Genomic DNA, 12,680 nt, shown 5'->3' with positions numbered 1-12,680 from the left:
AGAAAAGAAAAAAAATTAGGCGCTCAGAAAACTTTCCCTGACTGCAAGATCTCTTAGACCAGGGGTCAGCAACCTTTCAGAAGTGGGGTGCCAAGTCTTCATTTATTCACTCTAATTTAAAGTTTCGCGTGCCAGTAATACATTTTAACGTTTTTAGAAGGTCTCTTTCTATAAGTCTATAATATACTGTTGTTGTATGTGAAGTAAATAAGGTTTTTAAAATGTTTAAGAAGCTTCATTTAAAATTAAATTAAAATGCAGAGCCCCCAGACCGGTGGCCAGGACCTGGGCAGTATGAGTGCCACTGAAAATCAGCTTGCGTGCCACCTTTGGCATGCGTGCCGTAGGTTGCCTACCCCTGTCTTGGACTGTAAAACAGCCTGTGAACGAATCTGATAGAAACCCCGTCATTTGGAAAATTAAAGCCAGACTGGACAAAGCACTTGAAAATATATGTAGGGCTTCTGATTTTAGGTTTTAACCAATAAACACCAATAAAACAATCGCCAATTTTTCTAAAAAAAAAAATCAGTGTTTAGTCAATAAATATCAGGAAAAACATCAGAAATAGTTACTTGTAGCTATGTGCTTGTCTACACAGAGCACTAATGCAGACTACACTGGTGTGATTTTTGAAGCATGCTAACATGTTATGCATTAATTGGTCTGTGCAGACCCTGCTGGTGCACACTAAATATTTCCTAGTGTTCTTTAATGTGGTGCTGTTGGAAAAAGTACTACATTAAAGCACACTAGGGAACATTTACAGAGATTACTCATTTCAGTAGTACATACCATAATGAGCAAAGTATATAACCTATATTACTCATTACTGAGGCTAAGTTTTTGCCATGGATACTTTTAGTAAAAGTCCGGGACAGGTCACAGGCAATAAACAAAAATTCATGGTCCAGGACCTGACCCTAACTTTCACTAAAACTATCCCTGACAAAAGGAGTAGGTGGGTTCAGCACCCACTGCTGCTGGGGCTCCCGGGTCCCCAACGGCTGCAGTGTGTGGGAGCTCCGTGGGGCTGGGCAGATTCAGGGTCCTCCAGCCCCTGCCGCGGCTGGGCAGCTGCAGGGGTCCTCTCACTGTGGCTGGGCAGCTGCAGGGTCCCCCCAACAGGGCAAGGGCTGGGAGCTCCAGCCCCAGGGCAGAAAATGTCATGGAGGTCAATGGAAGTCATGGATTCCGTGACTTCCGTGATCTCTGTAACATAATCATAGCCTTATTCATTACAATATATACAAAAAGAAAGCCCTGACCACCATGTTATTATGTATATTTTCTAGTATATTTCTATGCATGGGTATTCATACCCGACGAAGTGGGTATTCACCCACGAAAGCTCATGCTCCAATACGTCTGTTAGTCTATAAGGTGCCACAGGACTCTTTGCTGCTTTTACAGATCCAGACTAACACGGCTACCCCTCTGATATTTGACACCCAGTAATGTAGTGTCACAGCTGCCATTTAAAAGTTATTATGTCAACAATACTAATAATTAAACCTTGTATGAAATTGTCCTCTCAACAACAGAATAATATTTTTCAAATTTGCCATTTTTGGTAGTATAGAAACAACATACAAGTGGAGGTTTTCAAAGATGTTATCGAAACTGACCCTTCCCACTCATTACAAAAATTTCTTAGCAGGGATGAGCAATTCAATTGGGATCAAAGAAGAACTTCATTTTCAAGATTTAAATAGGTTTAGTTGGCTTCCTTGCCTACCCACCCTCACACACACACTTTTTTCCATTTCTTCACACATCTTTTCTAATCTGAACTAAAATCTCTTCCTGTGTAGAGCTGGTCATAACATTTCTCATGAAACAGAGTTTCAAAAAAAAAAAATCCAAAATTGTGGACTGCTCCCAGCTAAGGGACCCCAGGGATTTCATACTCTTTCTGAAATGAATTTTTTTCAAGACTTCCAGTTCATGGGAAATTTCAAAATATCAGAACTGGAAATCCTTACCTTCAGACAGTTCTATTCCTACAGTATTTCCAGCCTGACCAGAAAATGGAAATCTCATGAGAAAGAGAAATATCATGAGAACAGGCTATCAAAGAGGCTCAGAAGGTTCAAATGAGCATCCTAATATCCCGCCAAAGTTCCCAAGGAGCTTTCATCATCAGCTATTAGCACCATGTGTATATTGTTCAACATCATATTCTGAGCATTTTAGACTAGAGCAGTGGTTCCCAAACTTGTTCCGCCGCTTGTGCGGGGAAAGCCTCTGGCAGGCCGGGCCAGTTTGTGTACCTGCCACGTCCACAGGTTCGGCCAATCGCTTCCCTATTGTTTCCCAGGGACACCACCATGTTATTATGTATATTTTCTAGTATATTTCTATGTACATTTTCTAGTTCTGCACAGTAGATGCATCACTGCCACAATACTATTTCTAACACATTCAGTACCTATTTTCACTTTAGATATAGCTTCCTTGCTGCAGAAAGGCACATTTTTCCACACTATTGGCACAAGCATGGCACCTAGATGAACAACAAAGAAATCTGGTTCTGCATTTTTCACATTGTGTTGATTACTGTGATGCTAAACATGCATACTCAGTCATGGAGTTTAAGTAAACAGGACCACCCCATCTGCTTTTACAGTAGGACTTATGGAGGCCATGTGTTTGGCACTCATAGATACGCTGAATTGCACAAGCCAGAGATTACATATTTAGTATTATAATGTATCATTTTCTGATTCTGAAAAGATTTCAAAGTAGAATACCACAATCTCTTCTATACACTTGCTACCTATACGTGGTCTGCCATTGAAATAACTTAGGATAACGACCGTAAGCGCTGTATAAAATTGTACCTTACCATGCACATCCATGCAGTTAGACTGTTAGATTAGCTCTTCCTTACAAATGAAAATATGCTCTCTTTGTAAACACCATTGCACTGATTTTGTAAAAATAATAAATAAATAAAAACAAAAGGATTTGCATGTAACAGAAGGGCAGAGAGGACCGTTGCTCCCCCTCCAATCTAGCTGATGTTACTTCTGGAAGGAGAGGTGGGGAGTAAAAAGAATACACTCCTCTTGTACCAGCTGCCTGTGCTTCCCCTGCAGAGCCAGTATACTAGTATTACAGCCATGCAGATATTAAAGCACAACAAAAATTAATAAAGCAGTTATTTTGCTTCTCCTCTATGTCCGTTTTGAAAAAGCTGCAATCTTTGAATTGGATGTATTTCAATATTGTATGGGAAGATATATCCATAGAAGTATTTTTGTACAGTTATTTTTTTCTTTGATGTTGCCTATGTGATCTGGTTTTCTTTTAACCCTCAAATTGTTTTTGCACTTAGGCCACCTTTGTTGATTTAAGCATTTAGATAATATAGTGGCTATCGCTATTCAGAGTTCATGATTTTGTTGTTTCATTCTGTGCTACCTAACACAGGGCCCAAACTAGTTAGGGCCCAAACTAAAACTCTGGATCAACCAACCCACAACACTTTGGAGAAGTTCAGCCACACATCCAGACTTTATAGGTGGCTAGTCTCTCCTCCCCCCTTCCCCGGATCCAGACATCCCCAACCTTTGGCATAATTCAGATATAAATCAAAACACTGCAGGTTAGGCCCTTATCTAGTAATGCTTTATAGTTTACGTAAAACCACCAGAATTTCTGTGTTTCTAGAAACGAAAGTTATTAACTCCCTTGGTTCCAAAGTTTCCAGAACTTTGTATCACTAAACACCAATGAATTTTTCCAAGGGAAATCCTATCGCTAAACATTTTAGGAGGTGGTCCCCAACACTCTTAAATTTGAGTACTTGATCAAATACTGCATTTTAAAAATAGAGTTACCTCTTCCGATTAACTTACTTTGGAAATCAATAAATGTATGTTAAGACAGAAAATCATTTTAAAAGAAGAAATTGTATACAATTTTAAGCTATAGTTCTATGAAAATCTAAAAGCAAAAACCAGGTTTGTGCTATGACCTTATAAATAAAAAGATAAACATAAAGTGTATTGCATAAAAGCTCCTTTCACCCTACTTTAGGGAGCTCAAGCTATCACCCACTTCTTTCCCAGACCACCCGAGAAAAATGTTTTTCTCCCCACCTACTCCATTACTCTACTATCTACTTCACCTTCCTTCTTACACAGGCACTCTCTCTCTCTAGTGGTGGGAGTTGTTAGACACCTTGACCACTTTCTATGCTTAAAGACCAAAAGTGATACAACTGAGTTCAAAGCCCTTACCACCGTTCCAAGAATAAACTGCAAACAGACGGATGTGGTCCAGCTTTATTTCTTCCCCCAGTTTCACAGGCCTAAGAAACAAGAATGCAAAGATCAATTCACTGCCACTGTGGAAAACCAGACTCAGAACTGGAAAAGGAAAAAAAAAAAAAAAACACCTCTCACAAATGCATGACTGATGCTTTAATTTACATTATGTGGTTTCTATATCTTGGATAACCTGTCTATGCCTCCTTCATACTAGCAGGGGTTTGTCCTAGTTCTACAACCAAAAAAAAAAAAACTATGCCATCAGGCGCATTGTTATAAGTTACGTTTGTGATTGACTTTACACCTTTACCACAGGGATGGCTGAATTCATTGGTGAATGAAGTTATGTTGGTTTCAAACTGGCTAGATTCACCCACACTGGCTAATATGCAAATCACACCTCCCTTTACCACAGAGGCTTCCAGTGTCCCAGAGGGCATTCAATTTGACACAGAGCAAGCACTGTTTCTACCACTGTCCTTCCTCAGGGGTTAAACTTGGGGAGGGAAGCTTTAAATTTCCACTGTGATCTTCAGAGGCTTCAGTAGGATACACTAAATTAGGTTAGCCCATCCCCCTAATTAACTTAGCTATGCGCGCACACACACCCCTAACCCTTGGGGGCAACACTGGCTGCCCGTAGGTTACCCATAGGTTAGTGCTGCCATGCACTACAACAGCATCTTCTGTAAACTTTCTGTCACCAAGGGCCTTGTAACCAGTTTATTCCTGTGATGAAATAGCTGGCATAAATAAGGAACTAACCCATAGTCTATAAAGTACTTTGGAATACAGGCACTATATAAATATAAGATATTACTATTCTTATGTTTTAATTCCACATTGGGCACATTTCACTCCTCTACTATCTGAACTCTTCCTCTTTATTAGTCTACAGCAGCAGTTCTCAACTCACTGGCTGCATATGGCCCAGCTGTGTGCTAAAGGCCACCTGGCTGCATGGAGTCCAGGTTCCCAGCTGCCTGGCTGCCCAGCACAGCAGGATCTGGGCTGCCCGGCCTGGCACGGTGGGGTTGAAGTCACCACCCAGCCCACCATGACAGGGGTCCGGCGCTGCCGGTCCCAGCGCTGCAGGGTCCAGGATCCATGTCTGCCGCCCAGCCCCACAGGGCCTGGGGGCTGCCCCATGGGGTTGGGGTCCAGGGTCAGCATCAGGACTGCCAGACGGCCCATGAAGTTGGGGTCCGGGCTGCCACCCAGCTGCCCTCCCACTCAGCCCCGTGCAGTCGGGTCCAGGGTCAGGGCTGTCACCCAGCCCAGACAGGAGGGTCCAAGGTCCCTGCCACCTGCCCCCCCCCTCGGGCTCCACTCTGTGGAAGGGTCTCTGGGCAGGAGATGCTGGGCATAGGGGTCTCTGGGCAGGGGTTTGGGGGTGGGGGGCGCTGTGGTTCTCAACCTGAGGCCCAGGTAACATGCGGCCCACAACGATAAATAGGTTGAGAACCACTGGCCTACAGGGACCCAAATGAGAAAAATATTTTCATTGGGATGTACTTTCTGCAAACAGATTGGAAAAGCATCGATCAGAAAAGGGAGAGAAGTCTGAGTGTGCTGCTTTGCAGACCCTGTTTAAGTTTTAGAATTACATTAGCTATATGAACATATCTTTTCTCCCCACATTTTTAGCCAAAGAGGTAAGGGTCACTGATACCTGTTCCATGTGAAACCCTAGCATTATACCCTCTAAAAAAGTCTACTGAAAAATAGAGCTTGTCTGAGATGGGCAGGCTTAGCCAGGTAAATTCCATTCTACATCCACTCCCAGTCACAGTAAAAGGGCAGGCAACAGAAAACCACAGCCAAGCACTCCAAACAATAAACACTATCCATCCTATTCTTTAACAAACACAGAGCCAATTTTGCATTCCTTGCACATCCAAAGTCCTCACTGACTTTAACGCAAGACTGGGCCTTCAGATAGGAAAGTGAAGCAAATACATTGAGTATGGCCCTCTATACCAATAAAGATATATACACATAAAATCTCTCTATCTTCTCCAGTCCTGACCTGACTTTACAATTTACCTATCAAGAATTTTCTCTGCAACTAGGCCTGGTGTTTGTAATGGGGAATACCTAAAGGAAGCAGAATACAACAGCATTAATATATGTTCAATGAACTCTCTACCAATCCCTAAAACCTTGCTTGTTCTTGTTCTTGTTCTAATACCTTGTTTCTGTTGTATGAAGAAAGTCGTCAAAACAAAACACACCTACCTAAATTTTATGAATTCTGGGAATGACATGCAACATCTTATTATACCTAAACCAACAGACAGCTCTAGCATAAAACTAGCTATGTTATTTCTTGTCCTTAACATAGTATTTTAGGGTTCTTCTTAAAAGAAGCAAACCATGCACATTAAAATGAGAAAGTGAAGGATAGATAAAGATTCTTCCCCAGCAAATCAGCAGTGGACCCCATATGAAAAAAGAGAAATAGTGATAAATCTGAAAATGATGTGAACACTCACTGAATATGTTATCTGGTTTGATCTGAGATACCATCTGTTGAAAGCTGGATTAGATATGGTTTCTTCAAGAGTTAATGACTACTCCCTTTAAAATGACCTATCTGCAAGCAGACACAGTCATTCATGAGGTTCAGCTGCCATCTAGTGGATGTTCAGAAAACTATTAATATTAATTTAAAAAACTTCAAAAACAGACTCCAAAGAGAAACTGCTGAACTCGAATTAATATGCAAACTAGACACAATTACCTGTGGTCTAAACAAAGACTGGGAATGGTTGGGTCATTACATTAATTGAATCTATTTCCCTATGTTAAGTTCTCCTCACACCTTCTATGGGCCATCTTAATTATCACTTCAAACAGTTTTTTTCCTCCTGCTGACGATAGCTCATCTCAATTGATTAGACTCTGCCTGTTGGTATGCATACTTCCACCTTTTCATGTTCTCTGTATGTATAAATATCTCCTGTCTGTGTGTTCCATTCTATGCATCCGAAGAAGTGAGCTGTAGCTCACGAAAGCTCATGCTTCAATAAATTTGTTAGTCTTTAAGGTGCCACAAGTACTCCTATTAATTTAGGTGTTTTTTTCGGACAGGTTTTTGAGTCAGGTTCTGAGGAATATAACTGTTCCAGTGGTGTGACTGCCAGAAAATGGGCTCGCAACAACTACTTTTATTCTATGTCTTTGGGTTTTAACCATAGGAAAAACAAAATGCAAAGCACTGCCATTCAACACCATATACTTTCCAGGAACAAATGTAATTAAGGCCCTGGTCCCGCAATTGGATCCATACGGGTAAACATTTGCCCCTGCATGAACTTCAGTTGAAGACAATGGGGCTCCACCCTGCTGTAGTAGAGCCAGTTCAAAGAACGTGAAAAACTCATCATTAAAGCTACATTAAAGATGGACAGCTAAAAATGTCTAGTCAAGATATGTGTGAGTTAAGGTTCCAACCGCAATTTTACAGTTCCTGTACTGCATAACTTGTATATTTTATGATATGCTTTTTCATATAAGTAGTAACATATTAAGTGATAATTAACCAGAAAAAAATAAAAACAGGAACAGAAATATTGTGCATCAGCAGGGCCCAGTCTAACATTTATTTTGGAAGATTAAATTATTTAATGTGACTTTTAATTGCACAGACTTATTCTTCCAACAACATAGATTTCTACATTTAATCCTTGTGTTTTTAAAAAGTTAATAGAAAAAAATACTGTTTATTAATGTTAACATTTTAAATTGTCCTACCTAAGACTTCTTGTTCCCATCTTATTGATGTGAATGGAACAAGGAAAGGCAAGTTTCCTCCTTTACTGCAATTATTTCACTTGAGACAGTTTTTATCAATTGGTTGTATTTTCACAATGAAGTTGGGTTGTTTGTTTTTTTTAAGTAAAAGCTTAGAATTTGTATAATGCAGTCCAAGTTGTGGAGAAAATCTAAGATTTCATAATCCATTCCTCCTTCTCCCCACCCCATCACTTTCTTGTGTGCCTGATGTTATGCTGGAGGGTAGTATTTTGTTGTGTTTTAATGAGGCATAATTGCTTTTAAACAGCAGCTTTTCAGCCTCAAACCCTGATTCAGGCCCCACAGGGAGGATTATTCCTTGTGATTAAGTGAGCAGCACTCAATTAGGCTCTCAGAAAGCACGACTGGAAGTGACTTTTCAACTAATTTATTATTAATAATAATTTTAATTCCCTCCCCCCTAAATTAAGTAAAGACACTACTCTTCATTGAGGATTAAATGTATGCTTTATTTCAAACTTCAGCTGCTTTTGTGGTAACCCTGTTCAAAAGATTTCCTTCTGCCAATGAAGAAAGCATTATTGCTGGAAAAGATTGTACTCATGTTTATCCAACCCTAGCTAAATAAATAAGTATTAAGCAAATACCAAGCACAAAAAAATTCAATCCATGCCCCTAAAACATGAAGGTTTTAGAAGTTTATCTGAATGTGAAAATGAAAGAACATAATGGAAACTGTGGAATATCATGCAATACCAGATTCCCATTACAGTAAAATGAAAAATATTCTTTCAGCTGCAGGGGCTGACTATCAGTTTGCAAGTTCTCAGCAGTCCCAGCATGATTTTCTCAACTGCAATTCAATGTCATTAATCATTTGGGGGTGGGGGTTGGAGGGAGACTTTACTCAGCCAGTATACAAGGCTTAAGTTTTTCCTTAGCCAGGATTCCTAGAAAAATCAAGAAGAAATATCCACCTAGGCTGTTCCAACTTTCCCTTCTTGGCTTTCTTTCTCTCAGACTCTTCTGCTGTCCAACTGGCTGGGGCTTTTCCTACCCTGGACTCTAATTCCTCTATTCCCCCACCAAGGGTTCTCAGCGATGGCTGAAAAGCTTCTCTGAGGATCTAACCCCATTTGCCAAAATAAGGAACATCCCCAGACTAAGCCCTAGTCTCTTCCCCTGGTGCCTGGCTTTTTTTCTACCAGACTGTATACACACTATGTCTGGAATCAAAGAACTGGAATACAAATATTAGTTACTTTGCTCCAAATTCCCAATGCTCTATAGTATATTCCTAAGCACTTGGAGACCTAGAATCTTTTTACCAGACACATCTCCACATCTTCAGCCATAACCCCTGCACGCTCATGGAGTTCATTAAACAACTGGAGCCTAAGGCTTGAATGGGGCTTCAGAGAAACAATGTGGTCTGCCCATGAAGCTCCAATTGCGAGATCGAGAGCTAAATAAGAACAGGATGCAACAGCAAACTGTAGGACAGAGTGGATGAAAAGACAAAGGTGACAAATTAGCACATTACATCGAAACTGTCCTATTTAAAGATTTTAAAATTTGGTTTATTTGTTAGACACAAAAATGAACTTTGTAAACACCTTGAGTAGCAAAGGAATTGACAAGGGAAGTTTAGGCTGGACATTAGGAAAAACTTCCTGTCAGGGTGATTAAGCACTGGAATAAATTGCCTAGGGAGGATGTGGAGTCTCCATCACTGGAGATTTTTAAGAGCAGGTTAGACAAACACCTGTCAGAAATGGTCTAGATAATACTTAGTCCTGCCACCAGTGCAGGAAACTGGACTAGATGACCTTTCGAGATCCCTTCCAGTTCTATGATACTATGAAGATTTAATCAGAAGGAAGGAGAACATGAGGAACAAGATTACCAGAACACAGAGCCCACTGGGTGTCTACGGAATGCTATCTGAATAAGTAGCAGACTGAGAAACAGACAGGAAGAAGAAAGTCTCTGAGAAAATGTAAGATATATTTTATTCACTGAACTAAAATAAAAGTGCTCTTCCCTTCCTGAATGTTGTAGAGTGTGGTATGTTATGCAAACTGTTTCATTTGTTTTAATATGCTATTCTCTCTCTGGCTTTAATAAAGTTTGTTTTAATAAGGCTACATAAGTCTTAGACCATTGCTTGGGAGATTTTTCATAGGCCATCCCAAATAAGGAAACAACCCTCATCTGGAATTCTTCCTCAAAAGGACACAGACCAAGGGTTCCTCTTTTCATAAGGTATGTCATGTATGGTGCTGCAGTCACACTGATATTGATCTTGGTTAAGGACCATAGATGAGACACAACTGTAGTGGATGGTAGTGACAGACCTTGGTTATCTGTCGATATATGCATATAGATATTTTAATAAAATCCCAAACTATCATGACTTACGGTATGGGAACAGCAACAAATGAGGGGATTTTTGTTTATTTTGTTTTTGGTTGGTTGGCTAGTTGAGGATTTTCTCCCATCTTTTCTCTCCATCTCTATTTTCTCTTTCTCCTTTTCTAGACTCTTTTAATATAAATAAAACATTATTATGCTATTGTTTTACTTACTGACTGTAATTCCCATTACCCAGTTTTCCACATAGTATAGCTATGCATGCATTTTCGGTGTTAAAATAAAAATTTTATGGCAACAAATAAAGCGTCCCATCCATGCACACATCATTCAAAAATCAACAAGTAAGGGCCTGACCTTGCTCCCACTAAAGTCAATAGCAGCCAAAGTCAACAATTTTAACAATAGTTATTTGGAACTCTTTGCCACTAGAGATTAGGGTTTGCAGATGTTTTTCTTTGTCATCAGAAATCAGAGTTTCCAGATGTTACAAGAAGTCTGTTTTAAAGAGCAACTATACTTGAACATAGGCCATAGTGCCTGGTTTCAAATATGCTCTTTTTTCCTAAACACAACCTTTTAACACCAAGCAGAGGATCTGCCACTGCCAATTTGGAAATCTCTCCATCTCAGAGCTAGGTCTGTTGCCCTTTTAAATAGAATATTTTGTTTTTCTTAATTGAATATGGACTCAAAGAAGTTCATGTTCAAATATGATGTTCCTTCAGAAAAAAACACAAAAAGGATGTTTTTAAAAAGGCTGGGCTTCAAAATATTACCTCTTTGAATGCAAGCTTCAGACAGTGCCTGGCCTGCCAACCTGGCAATCGGACTCGCAGCAAATGGCTTATTTTTAAAGTAGTAAGTCTGCACAACATAAAAAATATTTGTACATACTTGCATTAAAGGGTCAGAAAATAGGATAAAGACAAATGAGAGGATTTGATCAGGAACTGAAAAAGAAAAATGTGCAAGAGAGAGTAGGTGGGACTACTCAAGTAAGAATTAATTGGAAGGGGAAAGCTTCCTGGTTTCCCACAATAACTGGGAGAAGATGCTGTACCTCTCCTTCCTTGGCCATCACCTTTCATATACTATGTTCCTGCCTAACATTTACAGTCAGCTGAGGCAGGTCTATTCAGAGGGCCTGATCCAAAGCCACTGAAGCTACTTTGGATTTAGTCACTCGGTTCAGTAAGGACTGGGCCAGTACAGGACTTTCTCCATCAAGAATTCCCATGTAACAGAGGAGGTCTGCAGAATTTCAGTGCTGATTGCCTTTAGGGTATGCTGCAAATCCCAGTTTCCTGGGTTCTATCTGGCCCTGCATTTGGGTGAGGTGATTCTTTAAATATTGTTTTATATTTTCTGCCCCATTCCTGCTAGTATATCTTTACTCCCAAGAGTAGCCTTATTGAACATTATGGAGCTACTGACAGACTGAAGTTTGCAGGAGCATGCTTTTAGTTTTTATTTTTTCAAGCCTAGATACCTTTACCTAAGATCTATGAATCAATTCCCTTTAAACTGTCAGTTCTCTGACTAAACAGTCAGTTATTTCTTAGTCAGGAATGTATTCTTCTTCTCTTTAATATATATGTCATGTGCTTTGCATTATTAATTACTGGACTGGTTATGACGTACTATTTACCTCCACCTTCAGCTTCCAGACATCTGGGTGGCTTCCCACTTCCCTGAAGTTGGATCTAAAGCTGTTCTGCCCCCGAGAGAAACCATGAGCGAAGATGTTGGTAAATACGTTGCCTGCCCTCCACAGTGCAGGGGGACAGACTGATGGGGCACTGGAAGTGGGTGAGGGCTAACCCCAGGAAGGGGTGTTTGAGGCACAAAGTTCCCCACTGAAGGGTGGCGGCGAGCTCTGGCCCTGCGGCGCATTAGGGAAGGAACTGCCTCCCTGAGGCGACTCTCACAGGGCAGGGGGTGCTCTTTGGGCACAGGATCCCCACCGGGGGGGGTGCTGGGGATGAGGTCTGTCGATGCACGGAGGGCGCTGGAGGAGGGTGCCAGCGGGGCTAGGCAGGACAGACAGTCCCCGGGGGTCCGTCTCCCACTGCCGGGGGGGGGATGGGTACAGGCGTGCCAGGGCTCGTGTTTGGGGCCAATAGGAGAGCGAAGCGGAGACGGAAGTCCCGTTAGCGGCCTTAACTCAGAAGCAGGGGAAGCCCTGGCGGTGGGAGCGTTAAATGGCAGCACACGGGGGCATGTTCCTCCCCCCACCTCCCCCAAGTGCGCCGCTACGGCTCCCCAGCA

The 12,680-nt window shown here is 41.2% G+C and overlaps 1 protein-coding gene across 1 annotated transcript in view; it reads right to left on the bottom strand.

The window, feature by feature from the left end:
- ATP8B4 (ATPase phospholipid transporting 8B4 (putative)) overlaps positions 1 to 12,628 on the bottom strand; it is a 211,505-nt gene extending 198,877 nt beyond the window's left edge. The window contains exons 1-2 of the mRNA XM_044979577.1: positions 12,061 to 12,628; positions 4,248 to 4,318 (exon numbers count right to left, since the gene is read on the bottom strand). The gene's annotated coding sequence lies outside the window, so the exon portion shown is untranslated. The remainder of the gene's footprint in view (positions 1 to 4,247; positions 4,319 to 12,060) is intronic.
- Between the last annotated feature and the right edge of the window lie 52 nt (positions 12,629 to 12,680).

Source organism: Mauremys mutica, chromosome 11 (genome assembly GCF_020497125.1).
Source record: "Mauremys mutica isolate MM-2020 ecotype Southern chromosome 11, ASM2049712v1, whole genome shotgun sequence".
NCBI classification, from domain to species: domain Eukaryota; kingdom Metazoa; phylum Chordata; order Testudines; family Geoemydidae; genus Mauremys; species Mauremys mutica.
Note: the sequence above shows the minus strand (reverse complement) of the source record. Positions and strands in the feature narration are given on the sequence as shown.